Below are 26,116 nucleotides of genomic sequence, written 5' to 3'. Positions count from 1 at the left end.
TCGTCACCAGTAACGATCGTTTCAAGAAAGTTGAGTTTTTACGAGTGGTTTTAATGAGATCCTTGCAGTGTTCAATTCGATGCATTTTTTGCTCGTCGGTCAACTTGTGGGGAACAATCACGAATTCAATTTACGAAGGCCCAAACTCCCGGTCAAAATGTTGTGCACAGTTGATTTTGGAATCCCCAATTCATATTCAATCAATCTCAGAGACGATTTCGGGTTTTCTTTGATGAAATCACTTTTTGGACTTATCCAGCTTGTTCTTCGCTCAGTCGTTTTTGGACGGCCCGGCTTTTCGTCGTCCTCAAGCGTCTCACGACCATTTGAAATCGCTTAAACCACTCGCAAACTTGAGTACGGGAGAAGCATTCTATTTTCGAAAAGTTCGGTTTCTTTTTGAACAGAATGTATAGTCGAAAATATTATTTATTCCCTTATGGGATCACTGCCGTATCTTCGAAAGGACGTAAGTCGAGTTACGGCTGTACTTCTTTCAGTTCTAACTGCTGACTTACAACTCAAATAAGTATTGCTTTATAATGACCCATTGACACCATATCACTGTAGCCTTTCGAATAGCTTCTCCCTTGGCACCTTGTCATATACCTTTTCAAGATCTACTAAACTTAAAATACAGATCTTTGTTATATTCCCATGATTTCACAGCTATCTGTCATAAAGTGAAAATCTGATTATGATAGCTTCTATTTGGCCTGAACCCAACTTGTCCTTCACAAGTTTCTCTACCACAATCGTTCTCAAGTATACTTGCATATATCTTACCAGTAACACTCAGCAGAGAAATACCTCTAATTCTCAGTTTTTTTCCCTTTTTATACATGTATGGGTATTGAGAGCTCTACTCCAATCATCTGGAATTCGTCCCACTGAACTATGCAGTGCAGCCACTGTAAGACTCTTATACCACCATACTTCAGCATTTCTGGTCGAATATAATCTACTTCTGCTGCCTTTCCACATTTCAGGCTTTTTCTACTTCAAGTATGGATATGATTCCTGACTGCATGCCTGGTCAGTATTTTTTTTTTTTTTTACCACTGTGCTGTTATCACTGCTTGTTTCATTTAGCAATTTTTCTAAGTAATTACTCCATACTTTATATCTTTTTCTCCTGTTTTCATGTCATCTTTATCTCTAACTCCTTTTACAGCACTCTTTCCTCTATTCCTAAGCTTCTTCAACAATCTCCAGAATATTTTGCCACCTTCTATGTTCTTTCCAAAGTCTTATCGTGGCTTTTAGGCTAGCTAGTTTTAAATAGTTTTCTTACATTTGACTCTGCATTCTCTAAGAGCAGAAGCTGACTTATTTGCCAGGCACTTTTGATATGCTTTCTTCTTTTCCTTCAGTGCCTCTTTTACATCTTGTGTCCACAATGGAGTTCTGATTTTTCTATCCTTACAGACAACCTCACCACATGCCTCTCTGGCTGAACCAATCAGGGTTTTCTTCAAGATTTGCCACTGAATCTACAAGATTTGGTTCCTGTTCTCAAATTCTTTCATTTTTTCTTCAATAACTTTGTGTATTTTAGTCTACAGTTCATATCTGAGAGCTGCTCAACTTTTATTTGCTTTAAAACTTTCTTACATGTCATTCTTTTCAATATGAAATTCAATTTTATCCTGCTCAAGACTAAATAGTGATCATTTCCAATTTCAAATCCTCTGTACACTCTGGTGTCCTGCACCAGGGAGAAAACATCACTATCAACAATAACATAGTCAATGAGACTTTTCTTATTCCTTGCCTCTTCTCCCCATGTGAATTTGTGCACATTTTTATGTTGGAACATTGTGTTAGTAATAACCAGTCCATGTCCTGAGCAGAAATCCAACAGATATTTGCCATTATTATTAGCTTTGCTCTTTTCTCCAAATTTTCCCAAAACATTTTTGTATGTCTGACAATCATTTTCTACTCTATTTAGATACCCAACAATGACCAACTTTTCCTTTTTCATTGTGCTTTCTCTAAAGCCTCAAGAAATTCCTCCACTTCTACTTTAGTTAGGGTTCCCATAATGTTTTACTAAAATCTGAAATTTTTACTTAAAAAACCTGGGACATTTTAAATTTAAGAAAACCAAAAATAAAACTATTATATATGTTGCACTTTAAATTAAATACTCTTAGAAACATATATTAATATTAAATCCACATTAAAAAAGGATTATTAATCACAAACATATTTAATTAGAAAAATATTTATCAGATTTATGGACCGGTTCAAGAATTTTTTTTTCTTTTGATATTTGATCATAGAACTCAGCACAACAGAAAATTTTAAAATATGTCTTTACAATTATTAATGCTTTTACTGTCTCAATTTTAAGTCTGTTTTTTTTCCCTTCTGTTCAGAGCGCATTTATTAATGAAAAAACACGTTCAACAGCTGCATTAGTTCCTGGCAGTGCTAAACAAAAACTAACTAGGCATTTAATACTCCCAGAATGTATACCCTGCTCTGTAAAATGAGTAAAAACTTCACACCATTTATCACCGATACATTGATCCTTCTGTTCACTCCATACTTCAAATTTGCTTTCACAATATTTTTTCACAAATACGAACTCATCAAATTAGTCTTCATTCACAGTAAAACTTGGTGACACTGTCTGCATGAATATGTAGCTTTCTTGTATGTTCTTCCAAGTCACAAGATCCTTTCCCTTCAAATTAATCCAATCCATACACTGAAGCAGTATGAGAAATGGTGTAAATCACTCCTGAATATATTCGATACAGGTGCAGTAGAAATCTACTGCATAGGTTTCAAACTTTTCAACTGTTATGTGTTCTTTTTCTAATTCTTGGAACTGTTTTCTCACAGGAGTTGTAAGAAACTTTTCTGCTTTCCTACAATTTAACTTTCCACCAGTTTGTTTCATCTCTCATCCTTCAAGTACTTTTCTATTTTGCTTTTCAATACATTTAATGGTATCATAAAAGGTTTTTTTAACTGGCTGGCAAGGAAATGGAAGAGTCTAATTGAAAGTGGATTTTGAAAGAAATTTTTGAGACTGATAGGACATTTGTCAATAGAAAGAAAACATGACTTCAATGAAGGGAACATGTCAATAACCCTCTGGATTGCAGGCAAAAGAGAAAGATCTTGTCTTATTGATACCCAAAAGTTTTATACTCTGTTTGTGAATAGGTGCCGGTCCCAAGCCCGGATAAATGGCGAGAGTTGATGTCAGGAAGGGCATCCGGTCGTAAAACTTCAATGCCAGCTCAAACTATGATACGAGTCAAAGAGAAAATGATATAAGGGATAGAGCATACCCCTTAAGAAGTGGACGAGGGCGGGTGCGGTTAAAGAAGCGAGCCCAGCAGGTGGAGAGGATGTTGCGATTTGGAACACTGAATGTTGGAAGCATGACTGGAAGTGGAAGAGAAGTGGCAGACATGATGAGGAAGAGGAAGTTGGACATTTTATGTGTGCAGGAGACAAGATGGAAGGGGGGGGAAAGGCAAAGGAATTGGGAGATGGATATAAACTGTTCTACTCTGGAGCAAATAATGAGGGTGTAGGAATTGTCGTGTGTATGGCAGAATGAAGGGCGAAGTACTGGAAGTGGGTAGAAGGAACGACAGGATCATGCGAATGAAATTGGGTCTTGGAGAAGAGTGGGTGGTCATATTATGTGTATATGCCCTGCAAGTCGGTTGTACAGCAGAGGAGAAAGATGAGTTCTGGAACGTGTTAGATGAAGAAATGAGGGAAATGGAAGAAAATGAGATGGTGATTGTTGGAGGAGACTTGAATGGACACATAGGGAGACAGAATAGAGACTGTGAAAGGGTGCATGGTGGCCATGGAGTGTTAATGATGAACCATGAAGGAGAGAGGGTTGTGGATTTTGCAGCAGCATTTGATCTGGCAATTGTGAACTCGTTTTTCTACAAGAGGGAAGAACATTTGATAACATTTAGGAGTGGTAACAACAGTTCAAAAATTGACTACATTTTGACTAGAAGAAAATATCTTAAGGTTGTGACAAATTGTAAAGTAATTCCAACAGATCAATTAAGTGCTTTCACTTAAAAGAGGAGAGTGTGAGGATCGTTTTAGGGAGAGGGTGTTAGAGACGATTTCAGATCAACTGGAAAGTGTACAAGATTGGTGGAAACATAATTCAAAAGTAATCCTGAGCCGTGCAATCGAGGTGCTTGGTGAGACATCTGGAAAGATTAGAGCATGAGGAGGGTTGGTGGTGGAATAATAATGTACAAGTGGCATTGACAGCTAAGAGGAAGGCAAAGCAGAAGTGGGATGAGTCAAGAGTGGAAAAGAACAGAGAGGGTACAGAGAGAGAAAGGAAGAAGCCAAGAGAGTTGTGGCACAGGTGAAGGCCATGGCATATCAAGATCTGTATGGTCAATTAGAAACAAAGGAAGGACAGAGAAAACTTTACCAACTAGCGAAATGTAGAAATAAAACAGCTAAGGACATCTTACATGTGAGGCAGATCAAAGACACTGAAGGAAGAGTGTTATGGAGGGATGTGGGCATAAGAAACAGATGGAAAATATACTTTGAGGGACTTTTGAATGAGGAAAATGCAAGGACTCAGAGAGAAGATGGGCAGCCTTCTGAGGGGGTATGGTGCAGAACATCAATAGTGGAAGTGACGGAGGCCATGAAGAGGATGAGGAATGGAAAATCGGTGGGCCCCGACAGAATTCCAGTGGAGGCATGGAAGGCACTGGGGGAAGAGAGAATTGACCTGCTGTGGGACCTGTTCATGAAAGTTTGCCAACAGGAATATATATATACCCGAGGAATGGAGGGAGAGTACTCTTGTTCCCATCTACAAGGGTAAAGGAGATGCACAAGACTGTAAAAATTACAGAGGAATAAAGTTGATGTCCCACACAATGAAGATCCTAGAAAGGGTTCTTGATGGTAGATTGAGGGAGGAGGTGGAGATTGCAAAGGAACAATTTGTCTTCATGCCTGGTAGATCAACAACAGATGCTATCTTTGGGTTACGGCAGATGATGGAAAAGTATCGAGAGAAACCAAGGGGGCTACATCTGGTATTTATTGATCTGGAGAAAGCATACGATAGAGTGTCAAGGCAAGAAGTCTGGAGGTGTCTGAGGGAGAAGGTTCCAGAGAAATATGTCAGGTTGGTGCGGGAAATGTACAGAAATGTGAAGACAAGTGTTCGGACCTGTTTGGGACAGACAGAAAGTTTTCAAGTAACAGTTGGCTTGCATCAAGGGCCAGCATTAAGTCCGTTTCTGTTTAATATTGTGATGGAGGTGGTAAGAGAGGAAGCGAGAGATGTGCCTTGGACAATGTTGTATGCAGATGACATCTTGCTGTGTGCAGATTCAAGAGAAGAAGCAGGAACTAAACTGGAAAGATGGAGAAAAGTACTGGAAGAGAGAGGTATGAGACTGAGCAGAAGTAAGACAGAGTATGTGTGTTGTGCAGTGGGTGCAGACAGGAACAGATCTGGAGCTGTAAGGAAATATCATCAGGAAAGTGAGAGACTTTAGATACTTGGGTTCAACAGTGGAAGAAGATGGAGGAGCTGAGAAGGAAGTGGGATGCAGGATACAAGTGGGGTTGGAGGAACTGGATGGAGTGTTATGCGATAAGAGGGTGCCGATCAATCTGAAAGGCAAAATCTATAGGACAGTAGTGAGGCCAGCTATGTGATGTATGCTATAGAAACTGTGGCCCTGAGGAAAAATAACATCAGCAGGATGAAAGTAGCAGAGATGAAAATGCTTAGGTGGATGTGCGGTGTGACCAGAAAGGATCTTCTGAGAAATGACTATGTCAGGGGAACAGTGAAAGTTACGAACTTAGGAGCGAAAATACAGGAGGCAAGGTTGAGATGGTTTGGTCATGTGATGAGGAGGGAGGACGAATATGTGGGAAGAAGGGTCATGCAGATGGATGTGCAAGGAAGGTGGAAGCGTGGGTGGCCAAAGAAGAGATGGAGGCAGCTGGTAGAGGAGGATTTGAGGATGAAGAACTCGGATGTGGTGGCAGCCCAAGACAGGAAGATGTGGAGGAGACTTATTATCAACAGTGACCCCACTTAAGTGGGAGAAGCTGCAGAAGTAGTAGTAGTTTGTGAATTCACAAAATGATTTAAGTTTCTCAACTCATACACAATATATGTGGAAATGTTGGTAAATCTTATTAACTGAAGATGGATAGATAAGCAATCTGAAGCAGTCTGCACAGCATTATGTATTACATGTGCAGGGCAACCGGTTCCAATAAAAATGATTACAGTATTTTCTTGCATTTTGAAGTACAGATTATCCTTTCCCTTTCTCTTCTTTCCACCAAAGTTTGTATTTGTATTATCTTCTGATATATAGCGATAACCTTTTCTGTAACACTTCCAACATATAAGAAAATAAAAGTTCTGAAGTTTCACCACCTAAATTAACGAACTCCAACAGATTCACCTTCACACCTTTTTCTGGATGATAGTATCTAATAACCAGAGGCACTACTTTCATGTCAAAGTGGTTTGATAAATCGATTAGTACTGATATAAAACGAACCTCTTTTAGCTCTTCCTCAATCTGCTTTGTCGCTAATAGTGCAATAACATTGGCTATTATTGCCTTGCACTTTGTTTGCGAACACCTGAATTTATCGTTGAAAATTGTTTTCACGATGGTTGCGGTCCATGGAGTTAAAGCTGTGGTTACTTGTTTCATGCGCTGCCAGTGATAACTCTTTTTCCCTTTCACAATTAAAAAATTACTTATACTGCAGTTGGAAGCCTTTCGCTTTCACGTGGTTGACTACATCTGCCCGACCACCATGCGAAATGCAAAATTTACAGTTACATAAAGTACATTCCACATTTTCTAGAAGAAAGGTGTAGATACCTTTAATGAAAGGAAATTCTCTTCTAATATTATCATTAATACTTCACTTACGTTTCGGCATTATAGGGGTAGAAAACGATAAAAATTATAACACGCAAAATATTGATCATGTAAGATACTGTTATAACAGAAGCATGGGAAAAAAGAACACCCCATTAGTTACGATTAGTATTATTAGTTAGTTATATTATTTATAATACTAATGATTATTATAAGTGATAAATAAAATTTATTATCAACATTGTAATATAAATTGGTACTAAAAACGAGATAAAATCCATTTTTTCCTGAAGGATACTTAAAAAAGTAGGACGAATGGGAACCCTAACCTTAGTAGAACCTTCTGTGGGACCATTGGCAAAAATATGTCTCATTGTCTAGTTCCCCATTCTGATATTTAACCACATTACTTGAGACTGCCTACCATTCAAGATTAGTCTCAGTTAGTATTGAATACTATAGTTACACCTTCTTTTCCTGATTGTCATTGCCTGAATATAATAGTTTGTATTTATTGCTCAGAAAGATCTCACCAGTTTTTGTCTTTTTTGTTTCAGTCACCCCTATTATGTCGATCTGGTACTTATCTAATTCCTCAGATAGCTCCATTTCTTTGCCATTCAGGCTTCTTATGTTGATACTTTAACTCCGGTGATGTTGAGTTGGGGTGTGTTTTCAGATTTGTTCCAGTAGCTGACTTTTCACTTTGTCCTGGTTCCGTGGCAAAAACAACGGGGACCTTGTTTAACTGGGCAACGCCCCAGCCAGAATGAAATTCTGTCATGTTGTACCACCATTTTATATTTTGGTTTAAGCCAATAAGAATACAATTTGGTCAGCTAAATCCGAAATTGCCAGCCCATCCACGTTTGTTCAGTATCCAGGCTGTCTCAGACATAGCAAACAATTTAACAGGGTGCACCACGAGAAGGTGAAGATTGGACATTAGGTCAGAAGTCTTGGCCAGTTCTCCGCATTCCTTTAAAGGCTATGTGGAAGGTCTCCTCGCAGTTATACAGCTTTGACCCCTAAGCACCCCCAGTATAATACTTTGGCATACAAATAACCACACAAATGAAGATAGATATACTACTATTTGCAGATGATCAAATACTATTAGCTACATCAGAAGATGATTTACAAAGATCATTAAATAATATCTTAAAACAATATAATATGACAATATCCAAAGAAAAAACAAAAATAATGGATTTTAAAGGAGAAAACCCAATAAAAGAAAAAAACAGTAATAGACAGTAAAATATTAGAACAAGTAAATACTTTTAAATACTTGGAATGTGATTTATCATATGAACAAGAAAAAGACAGACACTAAAATATCAAACTTTGTCAAAGTAAATGGCATAATAAATAGCATATTTAAGCCATCCCTAGTACAAAAAAACACTAGAATCAGACTATATAATGTTTTGTCAAAACCAACTCTACTATGCAGAAGTGAAACATGCACCATAAAACAACAAAAGATGAAAATCAAATTCAAACAACAGAAATGAAATTTCTCAGAAACACAGTTGGATATACCAAATGGGACGATAAAAAAAATGAAGAAATTTCATCATCATCATCAGATTCCTGCCATGTACCCTCAAGGGGTGTACAGGACATGATAGTACTACATGAAAAAAATTACATCATTACCAACTTCCTATCTACAATTTTCCTCCAAATCAGTCTGTTACTTGTCAAGACTCCAACATTATCAGATCTTATATTTCTATCATCTAAGGCACTTTGTACTATATCAATCCACCTATATCTTGGTCTTCCTCTGGGTCGTTTTGCTGCCAACCTGGCAGAGAACACTTGTTTTGCTAATCTTTCTTCGCCCATTCTGTTTAAGTGTCCATACCACCTGAGATTAGCTCTGCTAACACATTCCTGGATGTTGACAATGTCAAGTTCTTTCCTAATATCCTTCTGACCCAGCACTCAGATTAATAAGTAAAACTGGTTTGAACATTGTCTTGTACACAGCTAATTTAGTGTTCCGACTAATTTCTCTCTTATTCCATATGAATTTATTCATATGGAATAAGAGAGAAATATAATATATATCTGTATTATATTTCTCTATTAAAATAAAAAAAAATGATGGTACAATATGACAAAATGAAGAAATTTTACAATCCCTTAATATAAAACCAATTAATTATTACATAAGACAGTATAAACAAGTCCTCGCGGTTAGCGTAGTGGCTATGCGCTTCTTCGCAACCATATGCCTGGGAAAGGAGTGTCCTGGGTTCGATTCTCGTTGCCGACGTGAGGAGCTCAATGATCTTTCTCAGACACAGATAGTCAGCCGGTCTTGTATGTGGACAGCAGGGTTTTACTCCTCAGTTTATTGAGGATTTTTCCTTCCACAAGCAGGCAAACTGGCCCTGTGAACACATGCAGCTACAGCCATAGAATATACTGGGAGGCATAGGGCTAGTCACCTTATCCTCAGAACAGGTACAACTTACAAGGATTTAAGATAGCTCTCTAACAGGCCAGTAGGCCTAACATGTAGAAGGGAGAGGTAGTAGTATAAACAAAAATGGATTTAACATTTAAATCAAATGGACAACAGCAGACTACCAAAAATGTTATACAAATATAAAATAAGTGGAAAAAGAAGAATCGGAAGATGCTGATTTGAAATCCAGCAAAACATCAGTCAGTTAATAAACTTCTTTTTCTTTTTTTTAAATAGTTCATAGATTATTGACATTCATCAATATGTATACAGAGTTAATCTAAAATGGTATGATCACTTAAACAGAATGAGAGAAAAGGTTAGATAAACAGATGCATATTGTTAGGATTGAAGAAAACTATCCAGAGAAACACAATACTTAGATGAAATTATGAAGTTATGCAGAACTAGAAGATCGAAATACACAATCTCACAAAAACGAATCCTGACAAATAATAGGTTATCTTGGGGAAAACTGTTTGTTTTAGCAATATTTAAAACGTAACTATGCTATCTGTGTCCTGTTATGTCTCACGAGGGCAACAGAAATGATAATTTTTGTCACAATTATATGTTTCTAAAACTACATACATGTGTATGCGCATGTCTGTGTGATAAAGAGAGAGTTGAAATAAATAAACAGCAAGTGTCATGCATTTTGGTTTTCATTTGAAGAGATCGGCACCTTTTAAAAGTGGTGCTTTGAAATGATGTTTCCATGCTTCATCTATTTGTAAGGCATTATTTTGATATGCTTACAATTAATTTTTATTTTTTTATTTGGTCTCTGAGATTCAAAGTTTTACTGAACTTTAAATTTCATTCAATTAGGCACTGAGTACAGGATAGCAATTTGCTGTCTTAAATTTTAAGCATACATTAGCTTAAAATTTAAGCTAGAATAAACATTAACTGCATGGGTAATGGTAACCGTATTATTAATACCTGCCATAAAGACAGTTTTTCCTTACTTCTGTTTTTTAGTAGAAGGTAGCTGAAACTGATGTATCTAATTATTATATATTTGAGCTCAGTTATATATTCTGCAGACATTTATTCAATAAACGATTTATGTATAGAAAGAATTATTACCGACACACACTTGTACTAAATAAATTGGCCAAATTTACTTTGATGTTAAGAATAGTGGGAATGCAAACATGATCCACAGTGATATATTCTCTATCACTGTTTAAGAGTATGGTAAATGACAAAGGTAAAGACACATTTCTCCAATTTTGTTCACTACTACTGCAGATATGAAAAAAACATCTTAATAAAGAAATCATAAAAAAATAACCGTTCATTATAATTAACCTTTTAACTAGTGAGTTACCATATATGTATTTCTGGTTTAAGCTAACAGAGAGTACAACTTTATCGACTAATGTCCCAATGGCAGCTCATCTTCATTTGTTCACTACCCAGTGGATACCTACTAATGAGTCGAACCACATGAAGGTGAGGATTGGACATTATTTCAGAAGTCCCAGATGGTTCTCACATTCCTTAAAGGTGATGTGGAAATCTCCTCCTAGTTACCTGGATTTGACCTTTAAGTGTAAGAATGCTAAGCTCTGTGTTAAAGTAGCTAAACCAAGCATGGGAAGATTTTGGTAAGAATAGACATGAATTTCTGGAAGGAGGCAAAGTGTTCTGGAGGCTATTGAAAAGCATAAAAATGGATGAAAGGATACTGTAAAAGGAATAAAAGATGGAAAAAGTGATATGAAAACTGAAGACGAGGATATCCTAGATATCTGGAATAATTTGAAAGACAAACGAAGCAAGCAGTGACAAAACTGGAGTAGAAAACTTTCAAGAGGAATATAAAGTAATGAGGAGTACATATCAATATTTGAGGCAGAAAAAGCCATTAAAAACTTGAAATGTGGAAAGGCAGATAGAGTAGATGATATTCGACAGAAATACCCAATATGGAGGTAGAAATAGAGTTTTGCAGTAGATATTTCCATTTGATATTTCCAATTCTAATTCTGATATTAGAATTGAAAATATCAAACTAAGCTCTCTTCTTTATGCAGGTGATGCTATACTCTTAAACCATCTAGTGCAAGTTTCCAAAATTCTCTAACTAAATTACATAATAGCTGTAACAAATTTGGCATGCAAATCAGTAATTAAAGACAGAAACTATGAAAATAGGTAGGAACATAGAAAACTTCAGCTGCATTCTGAATGGAGATCCTATAGAAAGAGACCACAGATGAGAGAGTTCTGAGAAAAATTAGGGGAATGACCAGTGGCATCAATGGCAGAATCATATTCAAAATAAAGAATATAGGAAGGAACTTGTGATTGTTAGTGTTCAAGAATATGTGAGTAGGTTAATCTAAGATGGTATCATCACTTAAACAGAATGGGAGATGAAAGGGTGGGAAGACAGATAATTGATGCCAAGATCTACCATGGTTTAATTCAGTTAGATACTACAATATTGGAATGCTAACAAGTAAAAAACTAATTTCAAGGAAAACTATTGGTAGAAGATTAATAAAAAAGTAAATTTAATCATATAGTACTGTTAAAGTAACCTGAACATCCTTGAGGGTACATATCAGGAAATTGATGATAGTGAACAGCGAGTTAGAAAGCACATACCTCTGTGGCATATAGATACACGAAGAAAAAAAAAAACTAAAGATTGCAGCACCTTCCTGCAAAAAACTCCAAAGCTGACAAATTCACAGCTTTACTATATTTAAAATGTTAACATATATATATATATATATATACATTGATAATGTTTTTGGAATAGAATGGTGATGTACATATACTGCTCAAAGTGTGAATGGATAAATCATTAAAGTGAACAACGTTATTATTATTATTAAATTTCATGGCCTTATAATGATTAGCATTATAATAAAATTTCATAAGTTTCATAAAATTCATAAGTATGCCAATGCTTGAATGTTTATTTGCATGGTTGTCAGTCTACAATATGAAGTTCTACGATGATTTGTTTGTTTGAAGAATGCCCATCGATTTAGTGACCTGTATATTTTTGTAACTATGATGTAATTTTGGTAAGGCAATTTGTAGTTGCTTTTCAAATTGAATATTTGTTTAACAAAACAGAGCTGCAGTTATTGAAAAACATGGCATTTAATAAGGCACTAAATGAAGCATTCATATACACATATTGTATGGGGAAGGATGAGAGGTATATATCAAAAACATTTACAAGCATATACAAAAATTACAAATAGGTTTATTAAAATATTATCCCTGATATGAATTGTTTATATATCATAAAATGGAATAAATCATATATAAAAATTGATCTAAAGCAAACTATACATACAATTTGGCTTTGTAAAATGCTTTAATACACAGATCAGTATCACTAATATAGTGAAAAATATACAATCAAAATATATTTATTATACATATTTTCAGCAACTTTTTTTTTATAGTGTTATATACACACACACACACACTCACTGCATATAGTATGCCATAAGAGGTAATTCCTGAGAAGCGAATATAATGGGAAGATATTAATTTTAAAAGTACACAGGATAACCATTGCTCTTTTTTTTCATTTTGCTGATTCTTTTTAACCTTTCATAACCTTGCAATTTCTAAGTCATCCACAGAGAATATGAGAAATGTTTGATCAAAAAATATGTTTGATGAATCTCACAATCATTTATCATTTCAGTGGAATCACACAAAATCTAGAAGAAAAAAATCGAAGAAACATTAAAAGAAAAGCAATTATTCATTAATTTCATGAAACAAAAATATATTTATACTCCTGCATGTATCAGACACCTTCTGTTAAATACTCTTATTTGTTTGGGATCAGAAGAGAAACTAAAGAAATGCTTTTCCAATACTTTTTGTAAATCTGCCAAACATTTCCAAATCACAAATGCTCCCACAATAACATAAAATATTATTGACGGATGGACGGACAGACAGACAGACACACACACCAAGTAATACTTCCATGAAAAATTTCAGCTGTAGTTAATAAAAATTTCATGTTGCCTAAGGAAAAACTGTAAAGAAATAAATCCTTTTTTTTTTTGTTTTTTGGAAGACCTGCTGCTCTACATGTCATAAAACTCTAATGTCATAAATCACCTATGTATGAAACATGAATATCAGTTAAGTGTGTTTGTGTTTTGAGACTCATACCACTCAAAAGCCCTCATATGGGAGTTTCAAAGGTGAACAAACTTTCTGATCGTGGATCATGAACACTAATACATTGCCAGCAAAGAGTTAAGAGTCCTTGTGTTAGTTGTTTATTACTTACTACTGTTCAAAGTTTAATAATGAAAAATTACCCCCCCCCAACTTATAGTTATTCTGTGCTTATTTTCGTAGCTAAAATAAGCACAGAGGTATTAAGCAGCAGACTCTGTAAGTAAAAAAAGTATTATAAAAGTATAGCTGTGGTGTTTTTTTGTACTGTAGACTTGTGTAGGAAATATTACTGGAAACTACAGGGTGCTATTAATACTGTAACATTAAAAAGTACCATTTCAAGTTGAAAGTTCATACAGCAAGAATAACAGCATGAGGATGATATCATTAATAGCAAGCTCTACATACAGGAATTGAACTTTTATTTTCATAAGTAGGGAATATACTAGTGATCATTTAAGGAGAGTACTCAACATAACATGAATTAGTACTACATCCCTAAATAATTTAGGTTCAAATATTAAAGTTAATAGTTCAGATGACCTTAAAAGATTAGAAATGTGAACAGATAAGCAGGTTTAAAATTTAATATGAGCAAATGCAAGAAGAATATGTGGCTTGATAAGGTAATAGCAGATAGATATTGCAATGGAAAAACTTGAGAAAATGTTATGAAGGATTTACATGATTTGGTTAATAGGAATTTAATAGGAATTAAAATACCTGTAAAATCGATCCCGATTTTTACAGGAATTTTAGACCTAAATAATGCAAGATTCCTTTTGTCTGAGAAGAAATTTACTGTATTGAAATTTGTGTTAAATAATTCCTGTTAAAATATTTTACTTAAAAAAATTAAGTCATACTAACATTGTAAGCAAACTATAAGAATAGTGTATCAGAAAAGTTTGCAACAACTTGATTGCCTAAGGCAATCAAGTTGTTGCAAAGGACTTTCAGTGAGAAAGCCAGAGTGACGTCACCATGCCGACGGCTAATTATGGACATTTGAAAGTTGAGAACAAAGAGCAGGGAGCGTATACAAGGGGACTGAAAAAAAAAGGAGGGTTTGAAGAGAGAAGAGGCATTACGACGACGACTACTGCAGCCGCAACCGCTGGTGTTCGGGTTCCCTTATTCGCTGAGTGGAAGAGAAGAGACGAGACGATGGTGTGAAGAACCCAACTGCAGACTTGGCGCCCACCATCAGAGCCACTTTGCTGGCAATCCCTCTAGAACGTTTCGGGAGACTCCAAGGAGTGCTTGGCAACAGTTGTCCCCCCCGCATAACTGACCGTGATTCCCGTGAAAAGTTTGATAACTGGTCAATGAATAAGCCACCGGTGGAACAAGAGAAGTAAAGGACCAGAGTGTCCGAGACAAGAATGTGCCCTGTGTAATGGTAATGATTCAATATGTCCTAACAGAGGTTTAGTTCAGGAAAGAGGACTGTATGTTTACAGAAAGAACTGTGAGAGTAAACAAGTGATATTGTTATTATTTTCCTTGTAACTTAGTTAAGTAAGAATTGTATTTAAGTGTTACAAAACGGTCAATATAAAGTTTTGTTAAATGTAGTATAGTAACTGAGTAGAGCAAGTGTATATGTTCTAACGGTGCAAGAAGAATTCTTGATGGTTGTTATATATGAAGAAAAGTTACTCCATACTTATAGAAAGGTATGTGTCTTATTATGCTAAGTAAAGAGTAAATGATGAGGGTATGCAAAATGTATATATTTCAATGATTTGGTAGTTTGCTGAAGATAGATATGTTGGGAAAGTTAGTTATTCCCCACTGCGCTGTATTCTCAACTGTCTAGTTAAAATAAAATGCTTTGTTTTAGCAACAATGGATCTGATCATTTGCCAATGCACTATCTCAAATAAAATTCGTAACTGTGTGCATGTGTTAATTTAGAATAGCCACGACTTGCTGTACAGTTAAGAGGATTTTAGCTGGGACCTTACTTTTGTTCATACTCTTATTCTTAGACTATATTATTCCTTCCAGGCTGGCACAGTCATTAATAAAAATAAATTTGTCTGGTAGAAGAGTCTGAGAGAATAACGTAAACTAGGATATACATTAAAATAAATTTTAATATACTTCAATATTTCGGCAATGTCATGTTGCCATTTTCAAGGAACTTAAGAACAAGACATGTGCACGCAGACACAACAAACAGTAAGTGAGGAAGAAGCAGGAAGCTATTATTTCTCCAAGTCCTGATGGTGCCCCCTAGCGGGCAATGTTGGTATTCTTGGGCGACTGGGCTGAAGGTCTTCTGATGTAGGTTTCCCAAATTTGAGGCAGTCTCATGCAGCCAAATTTGTTGAGGTTTGGATTGTTTCATAGGGCTGAAGCTGATTCCATGAAAAGCCTTTCATATTTGTATTTACTACGGTGTATTATCGTGGCTTTCTTTCACCGTATTCTATGGCAGGTATCCAGCGCATGGTCAGCAAGACCAGAGTGGCTGTATTGGTGAAACCGGATGTGGTCCTTATGTTCTGAAATTCTGATATTTGCCGTCCTGCCTGTTTAGCCAAAGTAGGGCAGCTTACAGCTGCAAGGGACCTGGTATACACCAGGTAGGTCGGGGGGGGGGGGGGGGTTGGTCTTTAGTAGAGCAGATAAGGGATGCCAATTTTTTATATGGCCTGTAACAAGAAGTTAAGTCATGTTTTTTTAGGATTTTTGTATTTTTTTCCGAGGTGCCTTGGATATAGGGTATGGTGATGGATTTAAAGTAATCCTTGTTGTGAGGGGATAACCAGGTAATTCCTAACTGTGTAAATGCAAGCACTGTTTCTCTTCGCAAAAGGCTCTTCATATTTATAACTGTGCCAGCCAAGCCTTGCTCAGGGAACAAATCGCTACAACTCGCCGTTTCCTGAATGATGCTAACTTAGCTATCCAGGCACTTGAAGATGACCTTTCAAGCACCTTAAGCCATGAAATTTGGTCTATTTTATACGACAACCCGTGCACTGCAGTGGAGAAAGAATTTAAAAAAGTACAAGATCGACACATCAAAAAAATATGAAATTTAAAAAAGAACTCGATCTCGTAACCACAACTTTCTACCGAAACGGTAGTCAACCGTTCGTCATTTACTGTGAAACCTGAAGCACTCGACACCCTCACATGTGGCCACAACTTTGCCATTGTGCCCAGGAGAATACCTGCTAAAGATAATATGATACGGCGGGATACGACACCTTCCAAACCACGTCGCGAATGATATTAGACTGGATGTGGCTTGTGTTCTGACCAAAGCTAAACCACCAAAAGCCAACATGCCCAGTAAGGAAATTAAATCTCTACTATAATTAAAGAAAAACATGAAAATAATAATCACCAAAGCTGATAAAGGGAACGCCACAGTATTGCTTAACCAAAACGAATACACAGGTAAACTGAAAACTTTCTTGTTAGATCGGGCTACTTACCTCCCTATCGAGTACAATCCCGCCAACTTACAAATTAGAAAACTCCACAGGCTCCTTAAGAAGGTCACTTCTTGGCATGTGGAAATCACTAACAAATTAAAACTATTTAACTCCATACCATCCCCCCCCCTGTATTTATGGACTCCCAAAAATACATAAGGAAAATGTGCCATTACGTCCCATAGTGGATGGCATGGATTCCCACACATACAAACTAGCTAAACATTTGGCCAAAGCTCTCTCACACTATACTCTGGCAACACACCTTCACACATAAAAAACTCAGCCCACTTCAAAGCCAGCATAGAAAACCTTGCACTCAAACACACTGACATAATGGTCATTTTTGATGTCTCCTCCTTATTCACAAATGTCCCACTCAAAGAATCATTAGAGCTAATCCAAGCTAAATTTCCTCCCGATATCACAGCCCTATTTCAGTTCACAATGAACTCAGGCTATTTTGTTTGGCAAGGAAAATTCTACAAACAAATAGAGGGGACAGCCATGGGTTCCCCACTCTCCCCACCCTTGGCCAACTTTTATATGGAGACTTTTGAAGAGAAAGCCTTAAACTCTGCCCCATACCATATGGCTTTGCTACATTGATGATGTGTTCACTATTTGGCCACATGGCTCCAATGCACTCCTATCCTTCCTAACACACTTAAACAATATGGAGTCATTAAGACACTACACAACAGGGCTAAACTTATCTGTTCAAACGACAATGCCCTAACCACAGAACTAAACCACATTCTCAACACTTTCTCAGCCAATGGCTACCCCCCCCCCCCCCAGCAAGGATTACTCTAAATCAGGGGTGGCCAATCTATGGCGCATGCACCAAAAGTGGGGCATTGCATGATTAGAAGTGGCGCACTGAACCTCAGAGGGAAAAAAAAAAAAAAATGTATACGATTTTATATATATATATATATATATAACACACAATTAACCTACGACTGAATTCTAGAGTGTGCACTTATTATACTTGTTTGATCTTGAAGCAACAGGCACCGGCAATGCTGACATGCGTAACAAGTTACTCAATCAGTTTACAGCTGACTCTCGTGTCAAAACATTCTATGAACTTCTGATTCGATGTGAGTGAACAATTCTGTGTTTTAGAACTTATATGTTTTTATTAACAGTTCTTTAAGTTTAAGATAAGATTTCTGTTTTCATGAAGGCTGAATATAGTTCTGTAAATTTAAAAATAAATTTTTTCATTTTGAATGCGTATGTCGAGTTCCTGCCCACTCCCCTAAATTGCTGATTACTGAAACTTGCAATTATTCGGTGTATTTGTATGTTTACATGTTTTTTTTTTTTATAAAATATCTTTCCTTTTGATTTACGTATAGTAGGTTTATTCCTAAAATTGAACTGATCATCAGCAAAGCTTTCGTAATGAGGATGTTTGGGTTGTGTGTGTGATTGTCAGCTGATTATGGCAGGAAGCGATCTCATATTTCATTGGACATAATATATTACGAGAGAGATGAAAACTCTCTATGAAAAAAAAAAATATTATTTTTAAACTTATAGAACTGTATTAGGCCTTCATGAAAACAGGAAACTTATCTTAAACTTGTAGAACTGTTTTTGAATGTTCATAATGTTTAAAACGATAAAATAATTTAAATAAATTATTTAATAAGAAGATTTACTTTTTGAAATAATTTTTTTTTACAGTCAGTTACCTATTACTCTGCAAAAGTAAATGAGCAGAAGAAAAGCAGAAGGTGATAGCAAACGCCAGTTTAATGAACTATGAGAAAATGAGTTCTTATTTATTGCGGGTCCTTCAGGAAAGCAGCTGTGCATTGTTTGTGAAAGATAATAGAAGACATGATCTTAACAGACACTATAGAAAACATCAAGCTCAATTAGAAGAAAAACCGAAGTTAGTTCCTGGGTCTGAGTTGCAGAAAGAATATGTGGTTAAGAAAAAGGAAGAAATAAAAAAGAGACAAAATATATTTGTGAAACGAAGTTGTGAAAGTGTGGCAATGCTGGAGGCATCTTATGAAATTGCCTTTGTGTTGGTTAAAAAACACAAGCCTTTCTCTGATGGAGAGGAAGTTGTTAAGCTCTGTCTCGAAAAATTTGCAAAATCTCTTGGTGATAAGAATGTTGAAAGAAAAGTAAACCAAATTGCTCTGTCCAAGCAAACAATTACAAGATGCATCGAAGAACTTTCCCATGATGTTACTGAGCAATTGAAAGACCATGTTCATGCTTGTTCTTTCTTTTCTTTAGCCTTGGATGAATCCGCTGACATATGTAATGTAGCCCAATTAAGCATTTTTATATGAGGAATTGATGGTAATTTTTGCATCTTCGAAGAAATTATCGGTCTTGAGTCACTTCATGGAAAAACCAGAGGGTCAGCATATTTGACAAAGCAAAGTCATGTCTAGAAAATCAACAACTAGCTCATCAGTGTTTGCACTGATGGAGCACCGTCAATGGCAGGTTGAGTTTCTGGGACTGTAACTTTACTTGAAAGTATTTTAGGTCATTCTCTACTAAAGTATCACTGTATTATACATGAAGAATCTCTGTGTGGAAAAACTCTAAATTTGAAGCATGTCATGATACCAGTTGTAAAGTGTGTGAATAAAATTAGAGCAAGAGTGTTATCCTTCATCGTGAGGTGCGCTGGCTTTCTAAAGGACAAGTTCTCAGTAGTTTTGGGAGCTGAAAGGAAGTGTTTGTAATTTTCTGGAGGAGAAAGATGAGCTGCATGAGGAAAAAGCCCTTGTGCGATGAGAAATGGCTATTTGATTTAGCATTTTTAGTTGATTTTACCAGCCACCTCAATGATCTAAATTTGGAACTGCAGGGCAAGAACAAATTGTTCCCTAGCTTAGTAAATTAGTAAATGACATCAGTGCATTCAAAACGAAATTAAAGCTGTTCATCTCCCAGTTAGAAAACGTGGATTTAAGCCAATTTCCACATAAAAGAACATAGTGAATCTGTTGAAGATAATGGCAACTTTACAGAATATACTGAGAAACTCAGATTATTGCAAGAGTCCTTTAACAGTTGTTTTAGCTGAAGAAGACGACTGCATACTTGCATTTATAAATTCCTTTTCACTTACTGAACAAAAAATCTTGACGATGCCTAGTAACATACAAATGGAACTTAATGAACTTTTTTACTTCCAAATGTTTCTGATATAATTAATTTCTGGCGATCGTTGCCCTGTGAACATTTTCCAGAACTGAGAAAATTTGCTCAGAGTTATATCTGTCGTGTTGGAACTACATACAGATGCGAACAAGCATTTTCATCAATGAAAATTATTAAGAACAAACTAAGGTCGGGACTGACTGATTCAAATTTGAAAAACTGATGCTTTCTATAACTGATTTAACTCCAAACATTACAAGCTTAGCAAAAGCAAAGCAATTTCAAAAGTCTCAATAAAATAATTAATGTTCATCTTGTCTTTATATGAAATCTATTTATTTAAAACTGTTAAAAGTGTCTATATAACCATATATATAATAAATCATTTTATGCATAACTGTTAAATATATCCATATTACCATATTTTAAAAAGGTCTGAAAAGTGGTATAAGTTTGTATGGCGCATCTTAACTAAAAAACGAAACAAATATTGACACTTGAATTATAAAAGGTTGGCCACCTCTGCTCTAAATCCATCACCACACCCTATATCCGAGGCACATCGGAAAAAATTACAAAAACCCTAAAAAAACATGACTCAACTTCTTGTTATAGACCATATAAAAAATTGGCATCCTTCATCCGCTCTACTAAAGACCCCCCCCCCCCCAGACCTACCCGGTGTATACCAGGTACCTTGCAGCTGTAAGCTGTCCTACTTCGGCCAAACGGGCAGGACGGCAAATATCAAAATTTTAGAACACAAGGACTACATCCGGTTTCACCAATACAGCCACTCTGGTCTTGCTGACCATGCGCTGGATACCTGCCATAGAATACGGTGAAAGAAAGCCATGATAATACACCATAGTAAATACAAATATGAAAGGCTTTTCATGGAATCAGCTTCAGCCTTACGAAACAATCTAAACCGCAACAAATTTGGTTGCATGAGACTGCCTCAAATTTGGGAAACCTACATCAGAAGACCTTCAGCCAAGAATACTAACATTGCCCGCTAGGGGGCACCATCAGGACTTGGAGAAATAATAGCTTCCTGCTTCTTCCTCGCTTACTGTTTGTTGTGTCTGCGTGCACGTGTCTTGTTCTTAAGTTCCTTGAAAATGGCAATGCGATGTTGCCGAAATATTGAAGTATATTAAAATTTATTTTAATGTATATCCTAGTTTAATTGTAATTTCCTTAAATTATTTAGTAAAAAATGCATAACCAACATCTAAGCCTTTCCACGAGAATCTGAGAGAATAAGTATACCACAATCGTTTAGCCAGCAATAATTGAAAAAACAGGTAGCTCAGCGAGGGGAAGGATAAGGGGAGAATAAAAATTTAAGACAGGAGGGCTTAGCGAACAAAGGAAGTAAGGAAGGTTAGGGATTAATGAGAATAGACGAGACTTAGTGGATAGCATCGTTTTTTACATATGGCACAGCCCAACAAGATTACAAGTTAGCGAGTTAATAATTAGGCCATATATAAGATAGAATATGAATAGAAACGAGTACAATAAATCACACACCCCATTCATAAAAAATTTACACTATCCTTTGGATGGAAAGACCTGGGTTTGAAACCTCTCCAAAATGCAAATAATATAAGGGTGTTTCAACTGAGAGTAAGCTAGATGGTCTTGCGTAGGAATGATAGTGTTTTTTATTCTACAGGAAAGACATACGACCGGAGAACATATGTAAACAACCAATATAATACACTATGGAGATAGAATTAACTGCCACCAGAGCATCAATTAGCCAAGTCACTCCTTTTCTTAGGTTGCTATGAGATGCCATTGAGATTGACATATAAGGGGAAGATGAGATGCAAATTTAAGTTCAAGAAGTAAAGCTCAGGGAATTCTAAACTTGATTAAAGAAGCTTCATTTGAAGGAGAAAGGCAGTTTCAATACCATTATATTAGTCTCTGGTCAAGCCAATGCTAGATTATGGTATTACCAGATAACAGCTTTACTCACCGATTTTTAATGAATTGTTAAAGATTATGTAAAAAATAAATAAATATCCTTAATCCAGCTATAGTACTAATATAGCATAAGTTTGCAACCTTTCATGGGTGGGAGTCACAAAAAAATAAAAAATAAATAAATAAAATAAAATCAGTAATGTTCACAGAGGATAATCAAGCAAGTGGGAGAAGTGTATCATAACAGATATGAAAATCGGTTGGTTGGTTGTAATCTGATGAATTTATCTAACAGGAAACAGAGGTTTAATTGATGTTTTATAAGTCAGTTAAGGATATATAGTGATCTCTCAATTATCTGATTGGAAATAACTAAACCTTCAGCTAACCAACTATTAAATGGGTTAGTATATCAACCAACTTTTGCTGGCACCATGTAACTATATCCTCAGGTAACTGAACCCTCAATTATCTGCCAGCAACTGATTTCCCAATGCGACTGTGTAATTGAGGATTACTGTGTGTGCAAACACAAATTAAATAGACAGATGAAAGATAAACAATGACAAAAGACACCATATTTGAAATAGCTAGAAACCAAAGAACAAAAGGACTTGCTAAGTCATACAAAGTCATAGTGGTCCAAACAAAGAACAGTAGAGCTACTGATATAGTTAGAGATGGGATGTAGATATACTGGAAACGTCAACTTTCCCTGCTTTATTTATGTTGCTGATTTAAATCAGCAACATAGATAAAGCAGGGAAAGTTACAGTATATGTTAAAAGAATGGATTCAATAATTCAAATAAAAATGGACTGATAAAACAATAGCCTTAGAAATAACAGGATATAATAGAAGTTCCACATGATTTGGGAAAGCAAACAGAATTACATAAGAAACTAGCAGGCTCTTCACACTATGCAGATATCAGCACATTACACATAACTTTGACATTAGTGTATCCCACAGCAGAATACTGTTCTTCAGTGTGGCTTAACAGTACTTCCACTTCACTAATTGATGCCCATCTCAACCAAGTCAAAAGATTTATCTCCGGAGCAATGAGATCAACACCAACTTATTGGCTTCCAACACTTAGTAATATGGCTCCTCCTCTGCCATGGAGGGAAAGGGCCTCAGGCAACTTATGGAATAAATGATTCAGAACAGTGATTTGTCTATAAAACTGCCTCTCTACAACTGCTATAAACCAAAACAATCACCCAACATTTCAAGATATCTGAAACATGAATACCTTAAGTGATAAGCTACAATACAACAGACATAGAAAGCCACGCTAATTTGGTCAACCATTAATGCTACTGGCATAACCTCTGGTAACAAAAAATATCAAAGCTACTATAATTAGTAATGATGTAATATATCATGTAGTGCTATCTGGAGGGTATATATATCAGGAATTTGATGATGAGCTATAGTCCTGTTATTTGTTTGGCTAGAGATTACTCACAAATACATTAGAGCAAAAAATAGTACTTATGGTGGCCAATATATGAAAATAAGAGCTAAAATTATTGCTAAGAATCCAATCCTAAAGTAAGAGTTTCATGGCAAAAATGAAACAGACGTTTATTGGGATTTTTAGGCCACCATTATTGTTAAGATTAGGATGGCTGATCAAAATTTCACAGGCTTCCTTAAATTTGTGTTCATACCAAGTTTTTGCATGATGTAAAGTATAGATCACACTCTATACCAAGCTGATTGGAAAGGAACCTTTCCAATCAGCTTGGTATAGCGTGTGATCAGCATGATGAATTTTGTATCCAGTTTCACCAACATAAGGTAAGTTACAGGTACAATGGATTTGGTATAGTGTAGGGTGGGGAGGGGGGGGGGTAAAGACACTCCTTGAAGGAACTGATTTTTTTTTTTTTTTTTTTTTAAATTTTGTACATGGTTTGAAAGTAGCATTAAGCTTATAATGGTGTAGCATTTTATTTATTTTATCTGATATCCCTTTAATGTATGGAATAGCTATGGTTTTACTGTAATCTATATTATTTCCATTTTTAGATGTACTTTTGTGAAGAATTTTATCAATAGCATTTTTGCTTAGCCATTATTTATAAGCATATTGCTAATAATTTATAATTTTTTCTTAAGATTGCTCATTAGAGCAAACTGTTATACTTGAGTGTTAATGATACCTGTAACTTACCAAATTTTTGTGAAAGGTGGTAGTGGTAAGAGTTTGCATGTATTGGCCAGTATGTAGGGGGTTTGTGGTAGACAGTGAAGAAGAGACTGCCTGAGGGAAGATGTAACAAGTGTATCCAGAAAAGGAAGTGAATTTTGGTTTTCAATTTCAATAGTAAATTATATGCATTTGCTTATTTGTTCAGTTGGCCATGAAGGTGTTTCAAGTTTGGTGGGCACGAGTTGCAATCAACGATACAATTCTTCTCTTACAGAACAAATTTCTAACTGATATTATGGTTCGCTTTGCCTATATACTACATTTTGATTACTTCATGTGGCAAAATCATTTTTACCTACAAAAAAGAAGATAGGACTTACCACTATCCCCTCCTACTGCTAAATAGTATGTGGAGGTGTTTGAGGAATGTGCTCTAGATTCTTTTACTTTAAAACGGGGTGCAATTCTAGCTTGCCTCCTCATGGTGCATCCTGGATAATGCTAAAGAGCTGGAGCGATCTGGCAACCAGACTATCTTCTCGATCTCCTGGTTACTGCATACATGAACTCAAACACATGAATTGGCTCTCTTAAGAAGCAAGATGACAAGAAATATTGGACCAGTTGTCTGTATTTGCCAAATTAAGGTTGAGGGAATATGTAGAGCAAAATGTAAATACCTCTCAAAGATTTTATGCGACAACAATGACGATGTTGATTTTGTCCAAGAGACTCACTGGGATGAGGATCAACTCTACCACAGGGGACGAATTCCTGGATACAGTATCATTGGAGCAACTTATGATCATGCACACGGTCTTGCTGCTAAGTATGTAATACCCTAGAAGACTTCCACCTCATTACAACCAACATTGTCAATGGCTTGCATCTGATGACAACTAAGATTATGGAGCATTACCATCACTAACATGTATAACTTACCATCATGCACATAGCCTTGCCACCTATGTATGTAATTTACTAGAAGATTTCCACCTCATTACAAACAACACTGCTGATGGCGTGCATCTGATAACAACTAAGATTATGGAGTATTACCATTACTAATGTGTACAAACCCGCAGCACTCTTGTGGCCTCCGCAAGTCTAATCAGTCCATAACCATCCTGCAATGCATACAGATGACTTCAACAGCCACCACATGCAATGGAAATATGCTTTCAACAATGAATGTGGAGAGACTGATTGAATGAGCAGAAATTAACAATGTGTACCTAATCTTTGATGCAAAAGATAGATCTTCCTTTAGGTCAGCAGCTTGGCAGGGAGTACAACCCTGACCTCAGCTTTGTCACTGAAGACAATAATGGATGAACGTTACCTACAATGAGAAGAGTTCTCTCCAACATTCCACAAAGCCAACACAGACCAATTATATTAGAAATAGGCTTGCAAGTTTTCTCCTTGTCAGATCCATCCAACATCTTCACTGGAACTTTCAGAAAGCCGAATGGGACACATTTGTGGCCAATCTAGATAAATATGTCTGTTGGATTCCTCCAACAAGCAATAATTACAAGAGAATCATGGGAGCTGTGTTGGCTGTAGATAAGAAGACCATACCAAGAGGCTTCAATAAGGAGTATATCCCTGGATGGGATGATAACAAAAACCTGTATCAAGAATATCTAGAGTGTAGCGACCCTGATATTGCAGATGAACTTGTTCACGCCTTGACACCAACCGACAGAAGAAATGGACTAAGACAGTAGAAAAGACTTAATTTTCAGCACTCCAGTAGGAAGGCATGAGGCCTAAGAAAACTAGGTAGTGGCACTCCGAATGTCTGGGATCATCAGTTATTTCTCCTAACCAATATGCATCA

General features: G+C 36.2%; 1 protein-coding gene across 1 annotated transcript in view; it reads right to left on the bottom strand.

Annotated features, from left to right (window-relative positions):
* Window positions 1-12,491: 12,491 nt before the first annotated feature.
* The window catches only part of LOC150108715 (formin-binding protein 1-like), a 455,638-nt gene continuing 442,013 nt past the window's right edge, over window positions 12,492-26,116 (bottom strand). The window contains exon 15 of the mRNA XM_090416173.1: window positions 12,492-13,085. The gene's annotated coding sequence lies outside the window, so the exon portion shown is untranslated. The remainder of the gene's footprint in view (window positions 13,086-26,116) is intronic.

The sequence above is a fragment of the Typopeltis vanoorti genome, chromosome 3 (assembly GCF_054136105.1).
Source record: "Typopeltis vanoorti isolate ZY-2024b chromosome 3, IOZ_Tvanoo_1.0, whole genome shotgun sequence".
Lineage (NCBI taxonomy): Eukaryota > Metazoa > Arthropoda > Arachnida > Uropygi > Thelyphonidae > Typopeltis > Typopeltis vanoorti.
The sequence above is the reverse complement of the archived record's forward strand: the minus strand, read 5'-3'. Positions and strand labels throughout refer to the sequence as shown.